Source organism: Sorex araneus, chromosome X (assembly GCF_027595985.1).
Source record: "Sorex araneus isolate mSorAra2 chromosome X, mSorAra2.pri, whole genome shotgun sequence".
Lineage (NCBI taxonomy): Eukaryota > Metazoa > Chordata > Mammalia > Eulipotyphla > Soricidae > Sorex > Sorex araneus.
The window spans coordinates 193395237-193412026 of record NC_073313.1 but is presented as its reverse complement, the minus strand read 5'-3'; the positions used below and the strand labels follow the sequence as shown (position 1 = coordinate 193412026).

General features: G+C 38.4%; 1 protein-coding gene and 1 pseudogene across 18 annotated transcripts in view; both read left to right on the top strand.

The window, feature by feature from the left end:
- BAZ2B (bromodomain adjacent to zinc finger domain 2B) overlaps positions 1–16790 on the top strand; it is a 356824-nt gene that overhangs the window by 71682 nt on the left and 268352 nt on the right. The window lies entirely within an intron of this gene.
- LOC129399679 (60S ribosomal protein L36a-like) lies at positions 122–441 on the top strand (annotated as a pseudogene).

Below are 16790 nucleotides of genomic sequence, written 5' to 3'. Positions count from 1 at the left end.
CAATAATTTTTTAAGTCAATAGAACAAAAATATTCTGAGTTTTATATGGAATTATAAAAACTTCAAATAGTTAAAACAATCCCGAGGGGACGTTTTCCTCGAGGATGCTGCTGCTACAAGCATGGTGAACTTACCAAAAACCATCCGACTTTTTGTAAGAAATGTGGCAAAAGTCAGCCCCACAAAGTCACACAGTACAAGAGGGCAAAGATTCTCTGTATGCCCAGGGAAAGCGTCGTTATGATAGGAAGCAGAGTGGTTACGGAGGTCAGACTAAGCCTATTTTCTGGAAAAAAGGCTAAAACTACAAAGAAGATTGTGTTGTGACTTGAATGTGTTGAGCCCAACTGCAGATCTAAGAGATTGCTGGCCATTAAGAGATGCAAGCATTTGCAACTGGGAAGCGATAAAAAGAGAAAGGGCCAAGTGATCCAGTTCTAAGCTTCATCTTTTATTATGAAGACAGAAATCCTGGGCTTTGTTAGACTGATGGAACAATCCGTGTTTTAAGAAGGAAATTAAGTAGTGTCATGAATAAACTCCCTAAGAGTTAAAAAAAAAAATCCTGACGGGACAAAAAAAGCATAGTTAAAAACTACTACAAAGCAGCAATGATTAAAATTGTATGATAGCACTGTCATCCTGTTGTTCATCAATTTGCTTGAGTGAGCACTGGTAACATCTCCATTGTGAGACTTGTTACTGTTTTTGGTATATTGAATACGCCATGGGGAGCTTGCCAGGCTCCGCCGTGCAGGCGGGATACTCTCGGTAGCTTGCCAGGCTCTCCAAGAGGGATGGAGGAATCGAACTTGGGTTGGCCGAGTACAAGGCAAACGCCCTACCCGCTGTGCTATCGCTCCAGTCCAAAATTGTATGGTATTGAAATAAAAAAAAAAGTACATACATAATAATGGAATCAAACTAAAATTCTGAAATAAACCCAAACATTTATTCTTATTTATTCTTATTTAATTTATGACAAGCGATCCAAAACCACACAATGGAGATATGAAGTAAAAGCTCTTCAGCAAATAGTTTTAGTAAAATAGTCACATACAAAAGAATAAAAATGAACTTCTTTAACCTCATATTAAAAAATAAGTTCAGGGGCCAGAGTAATAGTACAGCCGGTAGGGAGTTTGTCTTGCATATGGCTGACCTGGGTTCCATTCCCAGCATCCCATGTGGTCCCTGAAACAGCACCAAGAATATTTTCTGTGTGTGGAACCAGGGGTTATCCTTGAGCATCGCCCGTGTGGCCCTCCAAAATATTAAGTCCAAAATCTAGGAAAGCCTATATATCTAAGACCCTAAATTATAAAATATATTTGATAACATAGATAAATTATCTATGACTATATAATAATAATGTACCAGTATAACACTGAATTTTCACTAGTGTACCATGATGATATTAATAAAATAAATATGTATGAGGGGGTTATTTGAAACCGTACCTTCCATATTTTTTCCTTAAAGATAACTATGCTAAAAAAGTGGTTTTCTTCCCCAGTTTGAGACATAATATGAATTGCATTCAATAATAGATCTTATTGTGGAAATTTAGTAATCTTACTAAAATAGACAAAACTTTTAGAAAAATTGAGCAGAATCTAGTGTTGCTAAATGTTTTTTCAAAGATACTAGAATGCAAAGAAATGAGAAAGTGACACAAACTAAGGGACTCAGTTTATTTAGATTCACATGTTAGATTTAGAAAACAATGACCTCAAAGTAACTATCAGATATATATTTAAAATTTTACTTGAAAAGAACTAACTGAAAGTTATAATAGTAAAAAAAAACAAACAAACTGGACTTTAGAGGAATAAAAGATACAGGAAAAGGACCAAAGAGAAAAGAGGACCAAATATATTTTCTAGAACATAAAAATATGATAACAAAATGAAATGTTTAGTAGATACTTTCCCAAGTAGTAGGAATAGTACAATTGAAAAATTGAAGCTCATTATAAGTTACCCAATACCGACTGAGTATGTGGGTCAGTAGTAGTATATGCCTCTCATGTGTGAGGTCCTGGGTTCAATCCTCAGCACTACAAAAAAAAAAAGAAATAAAGATTGATGGAAAATAAAGAGAACACCAGGGAAGCTATAGAAAAGGGAAGTATTCTAATGTGTGTGTGCGTGTGTGTGTGTGTGTGTGAGACAGAGACAGAGAGATTATAGGCATCCTAGATTGCAGGAGTAGCCAGAGTCTCTGAAAGATAATTCATGAAAATCTCGTTTAATTTTTAAAAATTTATGCCACACTTTGCAGCGCAGGAGAGCCTATTCCTCACTCTGTAGTAGTATTAACTCCCACTGGTGCTCCAGGAATCATGTGGTATTGGGAACAGAACCAGGGGCTCCACACAAAATGTATGCACTCAAGCCCTTTGAGTCATCTCCCAAACAGACTTTCCAATTTTGGTAAGAACATTGATCTATAAATTCAACATACCTAAACCTGGGTTGAGATGTGAGTAAACAGTATAGTGCAGCTTCATGTGTGAGTTCCTAGGTATGATCCCCAGCACCACACAAGATAAACTATGAAAGTGTTTAAATAGTTATAGTACTTTATTGTTCCAGTCGAAACTATTATGCCCACACAGTAGAGCCTGGCAAGCTATCCGTGATATATTCAGTATGCCAAAAACAGTAACAACAAGTCTCACAATGGAGACGTTACTGGTGCCCGTTCAAGCAAATAGATGAACAGCGGGATGACAGTGCTACAGTGCTACTTTATTGTTGGTCTTATGGCACATACAGGTTATATAATTATTAATAACACTAATACTACCAAGGATGATGGGAAGGAATATGTGGGTGTAAATTTGCTATAATAGAATTGTCAATATTCATCTGAAATATTTTAAATGCAAGATCAATTTGTGATTCCTAAAACAGTGGCTGAAAACAAACCTTTAAACATCCATTAATTTAAAACAAGAATTATGTTGCATTGAAAACATATATATTTAATGTAAAATACAGCAAGAAATACCACTTCGCTAAAAGGAGTATGTTGAAAATAAATACCAAGATGGAAAATAAAACCCAATATCATCAAAATAATTAAAGCAAAAATGAATGGAGAGTCCAGGATGTCTCTAAAGTTTGGAACACATAAGTTATGCATAAGGGCCTGAGTTAATCCCAAGCATGGCATGGCCCCCCCATGAGAGACCTTTCCACACAAAATATTATGAATAGACTAGTCAAGAGGCAGGGATTGAGAGGAAGGAGAAGTGGCTCAAAGTGCAAACCCAGGTTTGATTCCTGGCACAAGATGGTTCCCAGAGCATTGCTGGATGTGTTCCTCCCTGCCTCCATAGCCCCCGCCCCCCGCCCAAAGTCTGAGATTCTTAATTTTGTCCTGTAAAACGGTATTATTTTGTTTGTTTTTTTGGCATAGAAGACAAATGCTTTACCTCTTGTGCTATTTCTCTTGACCTAACTGAACATTATTATAGCTTCCATGAGCTCTTCTAAATCTATTTTTCTCCTTAACCTACTTTGAGTCTCTGGCCCGAGTACCTGGCTGTCTTCCCTGGGGCCCCTTGGAGGGGGTGGGCTCCATCTTCCCTCCCCGCCCCAAGCAGAGCTCCCTTGGCCGAAGACCTCCGGAGCGCTAGCCCCAGCCATGCTCAAGGCCCCTCTCCATACGTTCAGACAAGCCTCACACATGAAGGTACCGGCAGAGGAACCCAGGTCTGTGGGACCCGGGGCTGAGACCTCGAAGCCTGTTTGGATCGGGACTGGGCCTCTTCCACCCAGATGTCCCATTTTCCAGTAGCTAGGCAGTCACACCCAGGGACTGCCCCCGGCACCCTGTAATCCCATCAACAGCCAACATCCAGAGACTTAAAAGCAAGCTCCCAGAACTTATAGCCTAGTTCTCCCTCTGAGAGAACCAGCAGGTTACTGAGAGTTTCCTGCCCACATGGGAGAGCCTGACAAGCTCCCTATGGTGTATTTATATGCCAAAACCAGTAACAATGATGGGTCTCATTCCCCTGACCCTGGAAGAGCCTCCAGTGCGGCATCGCTGGGAAGGACAAGTGAGGCTTCTAAAATCTCAGGGCTAGGACAAATGGAGACATTACTGAGACTGCTTGAGAAATTCAACGATCAACGGGATGATGAAGATGATGATGATGATGATGATGATGATGATGATGATGATGATGATGAAGAACCTACTTTGGGAGCTGATGTATTTGGATTATATGGGTTAATGTGTGTGTGTGTGTGTGTGAGAGAGAGAGAGAGAGAGAAAGAGAGAGAGAGACCCATGTCTGCTATTTAAGAGGAGGTATTCAAGCGTACAAGAGAAAGAGAGAAATTTGTGGGCCAAGCATTTTCCTGCTTCCCCTCATACACATGTTAATTGTATGAGGTATATTAAGTGTACCAGCATATTAAGTGTATATTAAGGTATATTAAGTGTATATTAAGTCACCTCGTACACCTGTATTCACTGGATGATGTATTCCGTAGTTTTCCCTTTTTCTGTTTATAGCAATTCAATCCTCTCCACAAATCTCTAGGCATAAGGACAATAAAAGCTCTTCTACTATTTTTCTGTTATTGCTCTACTTATTCCCTTTCACCCTCATTTTTATAGTTTCTTTTGACATTAACCTCTCCTGAATTATTCCAGCTTAACTATGCCATTTGTGTCCTAAGCAACCTTGGCTGAAAATATTTATTGTATTTCCTCCATATCTTCAGTCTTCTCATCTAAGGATTTTTCAATATTATCTTTATTTTTCTTCAGTTAAAAGTATTATAATATCTGTTTTACATTTTTATTCACTTTTTCTGCTAAATGAATATTTAACTTTTTTGTTATTTTGTATTGGGTAAACTTTGTATTGGTTAATCACTTTTGATTATGATCCATATTGCCTTATTTTAATTTCTCTCAGACTGGTACTATGTTATCATACTTAACCTTGCAGACTGAAACAAAATGTTTATATTTGATCAGAACAAATCATTTACAGAATGTATACTATTTTGTGTCTTTTCTCTATTTTCTTTTCAAAGCCATTTCACCCTTCCTTTTTATTTCTCTTTTTGCCTGTATGAATTAAATTCATCTGGCTTATTCTTTTTATATGTTTAATGCAGTGTTGAATTACAACCCTAAATGTCCTCACTTTAAATCTACTACTGGCAAATTACTTTATAAGCATTATCTTTGAAAATAAGTTTTTTACCTCAGATTGATATACTTACTCTGTTTATCATGTATAGATCTATTTGAACTGTTACATTATTTTTCTTGTGTTTCATATCTAGAGTATAGATTAGTGTCAGACTTCAGTTGACAAATTTTTTAAAATGTATGCTACATTCTATGTTATTTTACTCTCAGTATGCATTATTTTATGCATTTTATTTTACCCTGTGCTTCTTATTTAATGTTGGCAGTTTTAAATTCTGAAGATAATATAGAGAAAAGAAGTTATGGCAGGATTTTCAGTAGATTTGATTCTAGCTGTCTCAGTCTATTATTCTCTGCAATTGGGACATGCCTATCTTTTATTGATTTGGACTTTACAATGTAGAGGAAATTGAGGTCTCCTGTCTTTGAATGCATTACTGAGGCAAATCCCTTTTTTTTAAGGTCACAATCAGTAGTACTTGGGGCCTGGGGTCATTTATGGCAATACTAAGATGACTACGCAGTACTGGATATCAAGCATGAGTGCCATACATATTTCAAAACATGCACTTTAGTCTTTCATTGCATGTGCATGTGCCTGTGCAGGGGACCAAACCCTGTAGTGCTCAGGCCTTACTCTTTTCTCAGAACAAAGTAGTAACTCCTGTTTGTGCTCGTGAGACCTTATGAGGGACAGGGTTGGTAGCATACAAGGCAAGTGCCTTAACCTCTTTGCTATCTCTCTAACTGCTCAATTACCTTTAAAATAAATTATCATTCTTTCTTTTAGGGAGGGAGGAAAGAAGAGTTGGGTTATACCCAGCTGTTCTCTGGCTTTTCCTGGCTCTGTGCTCAGTTATTTCCCATGGCAGTGCTTGGAGGACTATACGTGATGCTAGAGTTTTGAACCCGGTTGGCAGAACTGCATCTTAAGTTCTGTACATCTCTCTGGTCCTCAGTTACTGTTTTCACAGCAGTGAAAATTTTGCTAATGTTTTGGTTCTCATTGTTTAAATATTTATGCTTTTTTAATGGTTGACTTCAAAGTGTAGTTGTGAATACTTTTTTTTGTATTCCAGTGACTTGTAATGCATTTTGAAAGTGGAAGAATTTGTTATAGATTAGTAGAATCTTCAGTTTGATGAAGAAATTATCCAGAGGGAAAATTAGCATTATTCTAATAACAGCCAATGTAATAAGATAGACTGGTTTCCTGATTATCAGACCATTATCTTTGCCATTATGTTCTGCCATGATTTCTTTAAGCATATTTGTTGCTGAATTCAAAAGGAACACAAGTATAGTCGTGAACATATCTAAAGTTTAGTGACTGGTGTGTCGCTAATTAGCTCAATGATTTTGGAAGTCACCCAACTTTATTTTAAATTATATTTCAAGGGCCACAGAGTTAGTACATGGCTTAAGATACTTGCCTTACATAAAGGTAACCCCATTTCAATACAGGCATTGTGTACATAATCCCCTGAACACCATAAATAATTCTTGAGCACAGTGCCAGAAGTAACCCTTGTGTAGCTAGGTGATCCAACCCTCCATCCCCAAATTTATATTACAGACCATATAAGCTAACTGGTGTAGATTTTCTTTAAGATCTCTTTAAATTTAAAAACTAAATTTTAAGTTATTTTTCACATGAAATGACAAAATTCATGATTGAGTTTAAGATATAAAGTGTTTCAACACAATCCCTTCACCAGTGTCCACTTCCCTCCACCATTGTTTACTCTCCCCCACCTCTGCTCTTTTGCCTTGTACCTACTAGTCTGCCTCTATAAGAGGTGCTTTTGTTATATACATACATTGTGTATATGTGTGTGTGTGTGTTTCTGCATTATGGTTATAGTAGTGTTACTAATCAGGTTTTGCACATAACCTTTTAGCGCCACCTCTTCCTCTCAGTTGAACAATTCCCTCTACCATAGTCATTGCCTCCTCCCTGTCTTATCCCCTTCAAGTGATTTTGATTTCTAAAATGCTAAGTAAAAGACTCAGTTTTATTGAGAATTACATACGCAGAGTCTATAAGTTAAAGTTCTCTTTTTGGTTCTTTTCACTGAATTATAGAATAATTGACTCAGTTGTACAGAGATCAGGTTATGTTCACATTTGAACAAATTGCACATGGTTAGGGGTTGGATAGATAGCTCAACGAGCTGAATGTATGTTTTGATTCCCAGTACCCATGGTACCCTGAGCACCACTAGGAGGAACTCTTAGCACATAGCTGTGTGTAGCCTCTGAGTGCCCTAGGGTGTTGCCTCAAACTTCCATCCCCCCAAATAAAATCCTACCAGATGTTTTGTGGAACTAGCATATAATTATAATACTAATAATATAGGGGCAGAAATATAGTGCAAAGGTTAAGGCTCTTGCCTTGTATGCAGCTGTGACTGCCACCGTGTTTCAAATCCCAGCACTGCATATGACTTATTGAGCACTGTCAGGCATGACCCTGGAGCCAGGTATGGTCTCTGATTACCTCCAATGTGATCCACAAACCAAAGACAATATATCAGGGCAAGAGAGATATTACAGGGTTAAGGCACTTGCCTTGCACATAGCCAATACTGGTTCAGTCCTGGGCACCATATACTCCTGGGCACCGCAGAGCCAGGAGTAATCCATAACCATCACAGGTGTGCCTCTCCACTGCCACCTCCCAAAAAAAACACCCCAAAGAACCAAGCCAGGGGTCAGAGAGTAGTACAGTTAATAGGGCACTTGCCTTGCACTCAGATAACCAAGTTCGATCCCCAGCACCATTCATGGTCCTTCAAGCACCACCAGGAGTAATCCCTGAGCCTGGAGCCAGGAGTAAGTCATCCTGAACACTGCCAGGTGTGCCCTGAAGGCAAAACAACCAATAAACGAATGCCAAATGGTTACCTGGTATTTGCTACCTAATTTTTAACAAAGCTTTGGGCCATACCTGACAGTATTCAGGGCTTACTCCTAGCTTTGCACTCAGGAATTACACCTGGTGGTACTTGGGGGTGGGCCATATGGGGTGTCAGGGATCAAACCCAGGTCAACCACATTCAAGGCAAATACCCTTGCTGTACCTGCTGTATGTCGATCTGATTCAAAACTTTAAATCTGTGCAGTATTTCAGAGTTAGTGTGTAGGGTTTGTTGAAATAGCACTTTACATACTCAACATCATTAATTGTGAGGAAATGCCATAAAAATCACAAGATATCACTTTTTACACCTTTCCCTTCCAGTAAGGATGGTTATTGTAAAAAAGATAAGACAAACAGCAGGTGATGTTGAAAATTGTGTAGAAATTGTAACTGTAGTGCATTGCTAGTGGGAAAGTAAAATCTTATAGCCACTTTGAATAGGAACTTGGTATAGTTCTTAAAATTTAAATATGGCTACCTTGTAACTCTGCAATTTCACTCTAAGTTACATAAATCACCGAAAACATGCTTAGACAAAAAAAATTGTACCTAGATACTTATAGCATAATTATTTATAAATCACATGGTAGAAATAACCCAAATGTGCTTTATTATAATATAGGAAAATAAAATGAGTACTCATTTAATAAAATATTTTGAATTAAAACAATAAAATACTGATACATGTTCCAATAGAGTACATGAATCTCCAAGGCATAATGATATGGTCAGGAAGATAGATAGCTGAGAGGGTTGAAGTGCAGGCTTCGCATGTTGGACCTTGAGTTTTAGCCCTGGCCCTTCATGGTGCCCAGAGCAATGCTGGAGGTGACCCCCAGGCATATAGTCTGAAGTAGCTCTTGAATATGGCCAGATGTGTCTGCCCATACAACAATGTGTTTGGTCAAGCAAACAAGCAAACAAATAAAGATGCACATTGTAAGTGAAGGAAACCCATTACAAAATTATTGGATATTTACTGGAACTGGGAACATCACTCAAAGACACTTGCCTGGGGGCTGCAGTGATAGCACAGTGGGTAGGGCGTTTGCCTTGCACGCGGCCAACCCGGGTTTGATTCCCAGCATCCCATATGGTCCCCTGAGCATGGCCAGGGGTAATTCCTGAGTTCAGAGCCAGGAGTTACCCCTGAGCATCGCTGGGGGTGAACCCCCCCCAAAAAAAGACACTTGCCTGGCATGCAAAATGTCCTGAGTTCAATCCCAAACTGCATGCCATTGCCTTCTAAATTATCAGGTGTTACTACAGTGACCCCTAGCACTGCCAGACCTGAGCGCCAAACACAATATTTTGTATGGTAACATCTATAGACATAGAAGAAAGTATTTAAATCCAAAGAGACAGAAAGTCAATAAGTGATTTCCAAGGGGAAGAAAAGAATCTGTAGTGGCTGCTAATGGGAATGTGTTGTCTTTTGGGATGATAAAAATATGTAATTGCTAATAATAATTGCATGAACTGAATATACTGAAAAAACAGAATTTTATACTTTAATATAATAGGATGATTTTATAGTAAATTATTTTTCAGTAATTAAAGACATTTTAATTAATGACCTCTTCCTAGCATACCTGTTACAGCTGATCCCAAAAATGTAACTGTGAAAACAAAGCAGTAAATGAAAGCCTACAGGGTTTTCAAAAGTTAAGATGGCAAATTAATTATGAGAATGTACAAGGTATATGTAATAACTGTAAAGGGAGAGCTGGAGTGGAAAGCAAAAGACAGTGAAACTCCCGTGCTTCCTTTTAAGAGTTTTAGACATTGAAAAAAATTTAGAATTTTTTTCTTTCTTCTATTAGCCCCCCTGATTGAGATAAAATTTGCATTATTCAGAATGTTGTATAGAACATTTTTCTGTATTTACCATACAGTTGATTGGTAGAATAAATGCATCCCATTTTTGTATATGTGGTTCTTACATAAATGAAGAAATATAGCACCTTATAAGTATTATATATTGGGGATTATAACTACTATATATTTAAAGGAATGTTTTAGCAATTAAAAATAAAATAATAGGATTGATGAGGCAGTATAGAAGGTAAGATGCTTGTCTTGTGTGTGGCAGACCCTGGATTGAATCTCAGCTCCACATATGATCCCCTAACACTGCCAGGGGCCACTGCTAAGCACAGGGTCCCTGAATACTGCTGTGTTTGTCCTCCAGATCAAAATAATAACAACAACAACAACAACAACAACAACAATAACAACAATAATAAGCAGCTCAGGAACGGCTAAATGGAAGAACATCTGCTTTGCATGTTAGGGACCATGAGTTAGATAGCCAGCATGGCCCTACTGCCATTGGGGGTTTCAAGTGCCATATCAAGTATGTGTTCCTTGGCACACACAAAACAGGAATGTACTCAGAAGAGAGTGCCACAGAATGCCCTGACCCTGTGCCAGCTGTCTTCACCGGGACACCTCGGAGGGGCAGTGTATTGAGTTCCCCTCCCTGCCCCAAGCAAAACCCAGCAGCCAAAAACCTCCAGAATCCAACCACCGCCATCCAAAGCCACTCTCCATATGTTCAGATGAGCCTCACCCAAGAGGGCATGAGTCTCACTCAAAATGGGATGAACCTCACCAGAAAACGGACTGGCATGAAAACCCAGATATGCAGGAACCCATGACTGAGATCTCCAAACCTGCTTGAGTTGGGACTGGGCCTCCTCTCCCCAGGTCCCCAGTTTTCCAGAGGCTTGGCAGTCTCACCCACAAACTGCCCCTGGCACCATGTAATCTCATCAGTGGGCAAGACCCAGAGACTATAAAGCTCCTGAAAGAATGAGACAATTTACTGGGCATTATATTCTATCTATAATAAGAAATACATGCAAACCATAACACCCAAAAGGAGGGGGGGGGCAGAGGGTAGGAAGGGGTGGGGGTGGCAGGAAGGATATTGGGAACATTGGTGGTGGAGAATGGGCACTGGTAGAGGGATGGATACTCGAACACTGAATGAAACATAATCATGAAAGTTTGTAAGTCTGTAACTATCTCATGGTGATTTATTAAAATAAAAATTAAAAAAAGAAAATAAAAGCAATAGGAAACTAATTGTCTAGCATTACCTTTTCGGCAGGTAAAACTGGTGTCAAAATATCGAATGTAACAAAAGTAGAGAGAGTATGGGGGAAATTGTCTGCCACACAAGCAGAAGAAGGGTTGGAATGGGGTGGGGGGGGTAATACTGGGGATTTTGGTGGTGGAAATTGTGCCCTGGTGAAGGGATGAGTGTTGATGATTATATGACTGGAGCTCAAACATAGCTGTATCTCACAGTGAGTCAAAAAAAAGGGTGGGTAATAATAATAAAATAAAGTTAAAATTCAGAATAGAATTTTTTTTAAAAGTAATGTGTAGTTCGGGGGCTGGAGCGATAGCACAGCGGGTAGAGCATTTACCTTGCACAAGGCCGACCAGTGTTCGATTCTTCCGCTCCTTTCGGAGAACCTGGCAAGCTACGGAGAGTATTGATATTCCAAAAACAGTAACAAGTCTCACAATGGAGATATTACTGGTGCTCACTCAAACAAATCGATGAGCAAAGAGATGACAGTGACAGTGACAATGTGGAGTTCATGCCCAATTCAATCAGCTTAATCAATGGCTGAATAAATAGCAGTACTCCTACATTCACTGTATCACTGTCATCCCGTTGCTCATCGATTTGCTCTAGCAGGCACCAGTAACGTCTCCATTTTGAGACTTATTGTTACTGATTTTGGCATATCGAATACGCCACAGGTAGCTTACCAGGCTCTCCTGTGCAGGCGAGATACTCCCCATAGTTTGCTGGGCTCTCTGAGAGGGGTGGAGGAATCGAACCCGGGTCGGCTGCGTGCAAGGCAAATGCCCTCCCAATGTGCTATCACTCCAGCCCACTCCTACATTATTTTTTTTTAAAAAAGAAGGATTGTATTAGTACAACAGTCAAGTATATGACCTTTGGTAATAACCAAAACCAACTGTGTGACTCCTGGTGAACAATGCAAGCAAAACAAAGTGCCCAAGTACAACTAAAGTGTTTGATCCCTAGCAAGCAGATGTGTGAGCACTGCAACCAAGTGTGTGACTGCTGGATGACAACTAAGTTGTCTGTCACCCATTCACCACAAAAACAATAAAGAGGGGGTGGAATTTAAATTATAGCAAGTTAATGTAGTTGAGTAAGATTTAACAACCTATTTGACATATATGGAAAATTTAAATATACATGAACAAATGATTTTAGAACACTGAACATCAGATAACAGAGAAATTTTATACTGAGAGACAGAAATCAAATAGGGTGAGAATACTGTTGTCTCAGTTTATTGTCTTGAAAGATGTTCCAGGGCCTGTCACAGAACATGAAAATAGTTTTGGAGTTCATGGAGACTTCTTATTGTTTTGTTTGTTTGCTTTTTGTTTGGAGGCCACACCTGGCAATCCTCAGGCATTATTCTTGGCTCTGCACTCAGGAGTCACTCCTGACTGTGCTTATGGGACCATTTGGGATGTCGGGAATCGAACCCGGGTTGGCTACATGCAAGGCCTAAACCTTACAAACTGTACTGTCTCAGGCCCTATGGAGTGCAGAGACTTCTTAAATTAAGGAGACATTGTTGAGTGTCTGTGACCACAAAGTTTAACACAATCCATATGGTGAGCAGAAGGTGTGCTATTATAAGAAATCTGCAGAGGGCCGGAGAGATAGGACAGGGGTAAGGCACTTGCCTTGCGCTTGGCTGACCTGGTTTGATTCTACACGCACCAGGAGGGATCCCTGAGCAGAAAGTCATGATTAAACACTGCACAACGGATATAGCACCAAAACAGAAAGGAAGGAAAAGAGGGAAGGAAGGGGAAGGGAGGAAATGAATCTGCAGAGGATCTAACTCAAGTTTACAGATGAGTAATGATCAGATGTTCATAGAAAGAAAGTTCTTGAAGCTGGGCAAATAACCATGGAGAAGATTAAAAGTTGGGAAGACTATACAGAATTCTCAAAGAGATAGGAATAGTGTCAGTGCCCACTTTCAGAAAGCATTAATGATAAAACTTACAACCTAATTTTATTTATTTTATTTTTAGAACATTACAAAGCCATTCATGATTGAATTTCAGTCATACAGTATTTCAACACCCATCCCTCCACCAATGTACATTTTCTAGCACCAGGATCCCTCCCATCACGCCCTACCCCGCACACCTTGCCTGCCTCTTTGGCAGGCGTTTTTTTCTCTCTCTCTCTTTCTCTCTCTCTCTTACTCTCTCTTTCTCTCTCTCTCACATTTTGGGCATTGTGGTTTGCAATATTGATATTGAAACTTACAACCTAATTTTAAAAATAGGCATATATTTTGATTAGGGCAACAAACAAAATAATAAGGCATTAAATAGGCATATGAAGAAATAAAATTATAATCTATAGAGAACATATAATTAGTTAGCTTTACATACATGTTAGTATGATTAAAAAAGAAATCAACTCGAGTTTTAACTAAAACATAGATGATCTTGAGCACTCATTCACTACTGCTGAAACTCAAATGTTAGTCTTTCTGCAAACCAATTTAGTGGCTTCCATTGAAATTAAAAATTTTGTGAGTGATTCATCCATTCTACATCTTGGCATATACTGAATGGAAGTGTAACATATATCTGCATAAATGTTCAGAAATGTTTATGTCATCATTACTTGAATAAAAAAATAAAACAATTCAAATATCAATCAGCTGATAAAATCTGCTACTTTTGTGGAACACAACTAAGTAATTGACACATACAACAAAATCAATAAATCTTAACATTATTTTACTAGATGAAGAACACCAGATAAAAATAAATGCCATATTTCAACTTATTTAAAGTCCTGAAATTATAAACTAAATCTTTTTTGATTGAAACCATACCCAAGTGATTTTCTGGGAGCCCAGATAGGGGTAATGTATAGGGATTGAAGGAAAATATTATAAAGGACTATGAGGAAGTTTCTTAGGATAATGGATTTACCATATTCTTAATTACATTATTAATTTCACAGGTATATACATATGAAAATGATCTAATTGCAAATTTTAAGTATTTGCAATTTGTTGTATACAAGTTATAATAAGTCTTCACTTTGTGTAGTTCCAGTATGCACAGCTTGCATAAATTAAGTATAATTTAATTGCATGTTAAATTATGGCTAATGCCTCAAAAATGGTTCACATTTAGCTTACCATAAACTATTCTTTGTAAATGTTATGGACATTACAAACTTGCTGCTAGCTCTTTGGTTCACAAGCTACAGATATATATGATCAGAGATCAGTTATATTACTGGTTACAAAATCTCTTGGTAATTTTTCACTGCACATTTGATTTTCAGTTCATGCACAAACAACATTACTTGCAGTTGTAATGCCTCCTTGCAGCTCATATGACATTTTACTAAAATGATCAATCAAAAGACGGAACTGGCTGGCTGTGGTGTTTAATTATATATGTCAACTTGACTGGTTTATGGAGTGCCCAGATTTTTAGTCAAACGTCATTCTGCTTGTATCTCTAGGAGTGCTTTCTGATATAACATGTGTATATTGAAAACTGAGTAAAGCTGATTTCCTCCCTAACATTTGTCCCTCAGCAAATCAAATAAAGGCCTATATAGAATAACAACAAAAAATACCCTCTAAGAGTAGGAGGGTACTCATTCCTGCTGACTGATGAGCATAGGGGTGACATGTATTTTTCTGTCTTTAGTCTTCTTGAGTCTCCAACTAGCCAGTTTTGGGACTGAAATACAAAAAACCTCTCCTGGACTTAATTTTTTTTTTACTGCTGGTACAGCTCAGCTGAGGACATAACACATGTAAATCAACTTCCATATTCTTGGAAAACACGACTGCTGAGTGAGTACATTTCAGGTACCTCTCTATTTTCTTTCTTAGGCTTGTTTGTTTGGTATTGGAGCCATACCAGGCAACACTCAGGACTTACAAATAACTCTCAGCTCAGCAATCACTCCTGGTGGGGCTTAGGAACCATATGTAGTGCTGGGGATTAAACCTGGGCTAGCTGCCTACAAAGCCAGTCCCTTAGCTGCTGTATGTCTAGACTCAAGATTTTTTCCGTTTAGTGTGGAACTATACTGTGACTCCTCCTAGACCTTGCCAGCTACAGATTATGGGACTTCTAACTTCCATAATCATATGGTTTAATACTTATATCTCCACCTACAGCTGTATATTGTTAGCCCAGTTTCTCTGGAGATCCTTGGCTAACATGGGTCTTGGTGATGCTAATATGGAGGCAAGGAGCTGCTATATATTAAATACCTAAAAAGTGTACCAGTGGCTTTAGAACTGAGTAATGTATATATATATATATATACTAGAAGACTTTTGAGGTGCATGCTAGAAATATCAACAGACAATTTTGGTGAGGGGTAGACATAGTTGAAGGGAAAACTTCCATATTCTTGAAAAACACATAATCATATCAAATGTTCATAGAAATATGGGTATTCAAGGCTATGTTGATAAGGTCTTGGATGGAAATGACGATAATTTTTTTTGAAACGGGGAAAGGCAAGCCATATTATAAACTGCTGAACCATGTTTATATGTACTATAAAGATATAATTTGTGATCAATGAGATTTGAATATTGAACTGGAAACTTCTAAGTCAAGTATCAAAGTGTGGCTTGAGTCCTCCTTATTGCTTATAGTAATATATGATATTACTAATATATATAATATATATAGTATATATATACTATATATACTATAATATATAGTAATATATGATATCGAAGGCATAAATTGAAAAGCTTATGCTGAAGAGGATTCTAGGATATAACTGAACAATCTATTTGACAAAGAGATTGTCTATAACTCATGGATTTAAGAATTTCAACAAAGCTGCAATAGAGATGGGATTATACCAGCATGCACCTTGTGCCAAAGACTACGGAGAAAACAGGACTGAATAAAGTATGACTGCATAACTTCCTGGATTCTAAGAGGGTCTTCTCCGGTGCAAAGTTCTACTATATAATGGCTTTGAGTTTGAGATCCTGGGGATTCCACTGTTTTGCAGGACTAACAAGGCTATTTCCTACTCAGTTTTAAATGAAGGAGTCTTCAGAAAATATCACTTATATGTGGTATTTCGAGTAACGGGGTGAAGAAATACAATGGTTTAAAGGGGGAGGGGTGCCTAGATCACCCTTGGCCCCAGAATATAGGGAGGAGAGGAAAGAAATAGAGTGAAGGGGGAGGAGGAAGGGGTAGATGAGAAACAACCGGCTCAGGACACAAGGGAACCCACAAACATAGGTGGTGTTAAATAATGATAGAGCTAAATATTCAAACCAAGGTGTCAACCACACTGAAATCAGGATACCCAAACTTTAATAACCAAACTTAAAAGATTGCTGTCAAGATGGCAGGCGGGGGCTGGGCTGGGGGAGAAGCAGAAGTCATCTGGGAACACCGATGGAGGGAAATTGTCATTGGTGGTGGGATCAATGATGGAACATTGTATGTCAAAAACCCAACTATGAATAACTTTGTAATTCAATAAATTAATATTTGGGAAAAATTAATGGACGGGTCCTCACAAAGAGCTTTAAAGGCAGGGCTTTTAATAACCTTGCAGGGCTATTAGGCAGGAAAC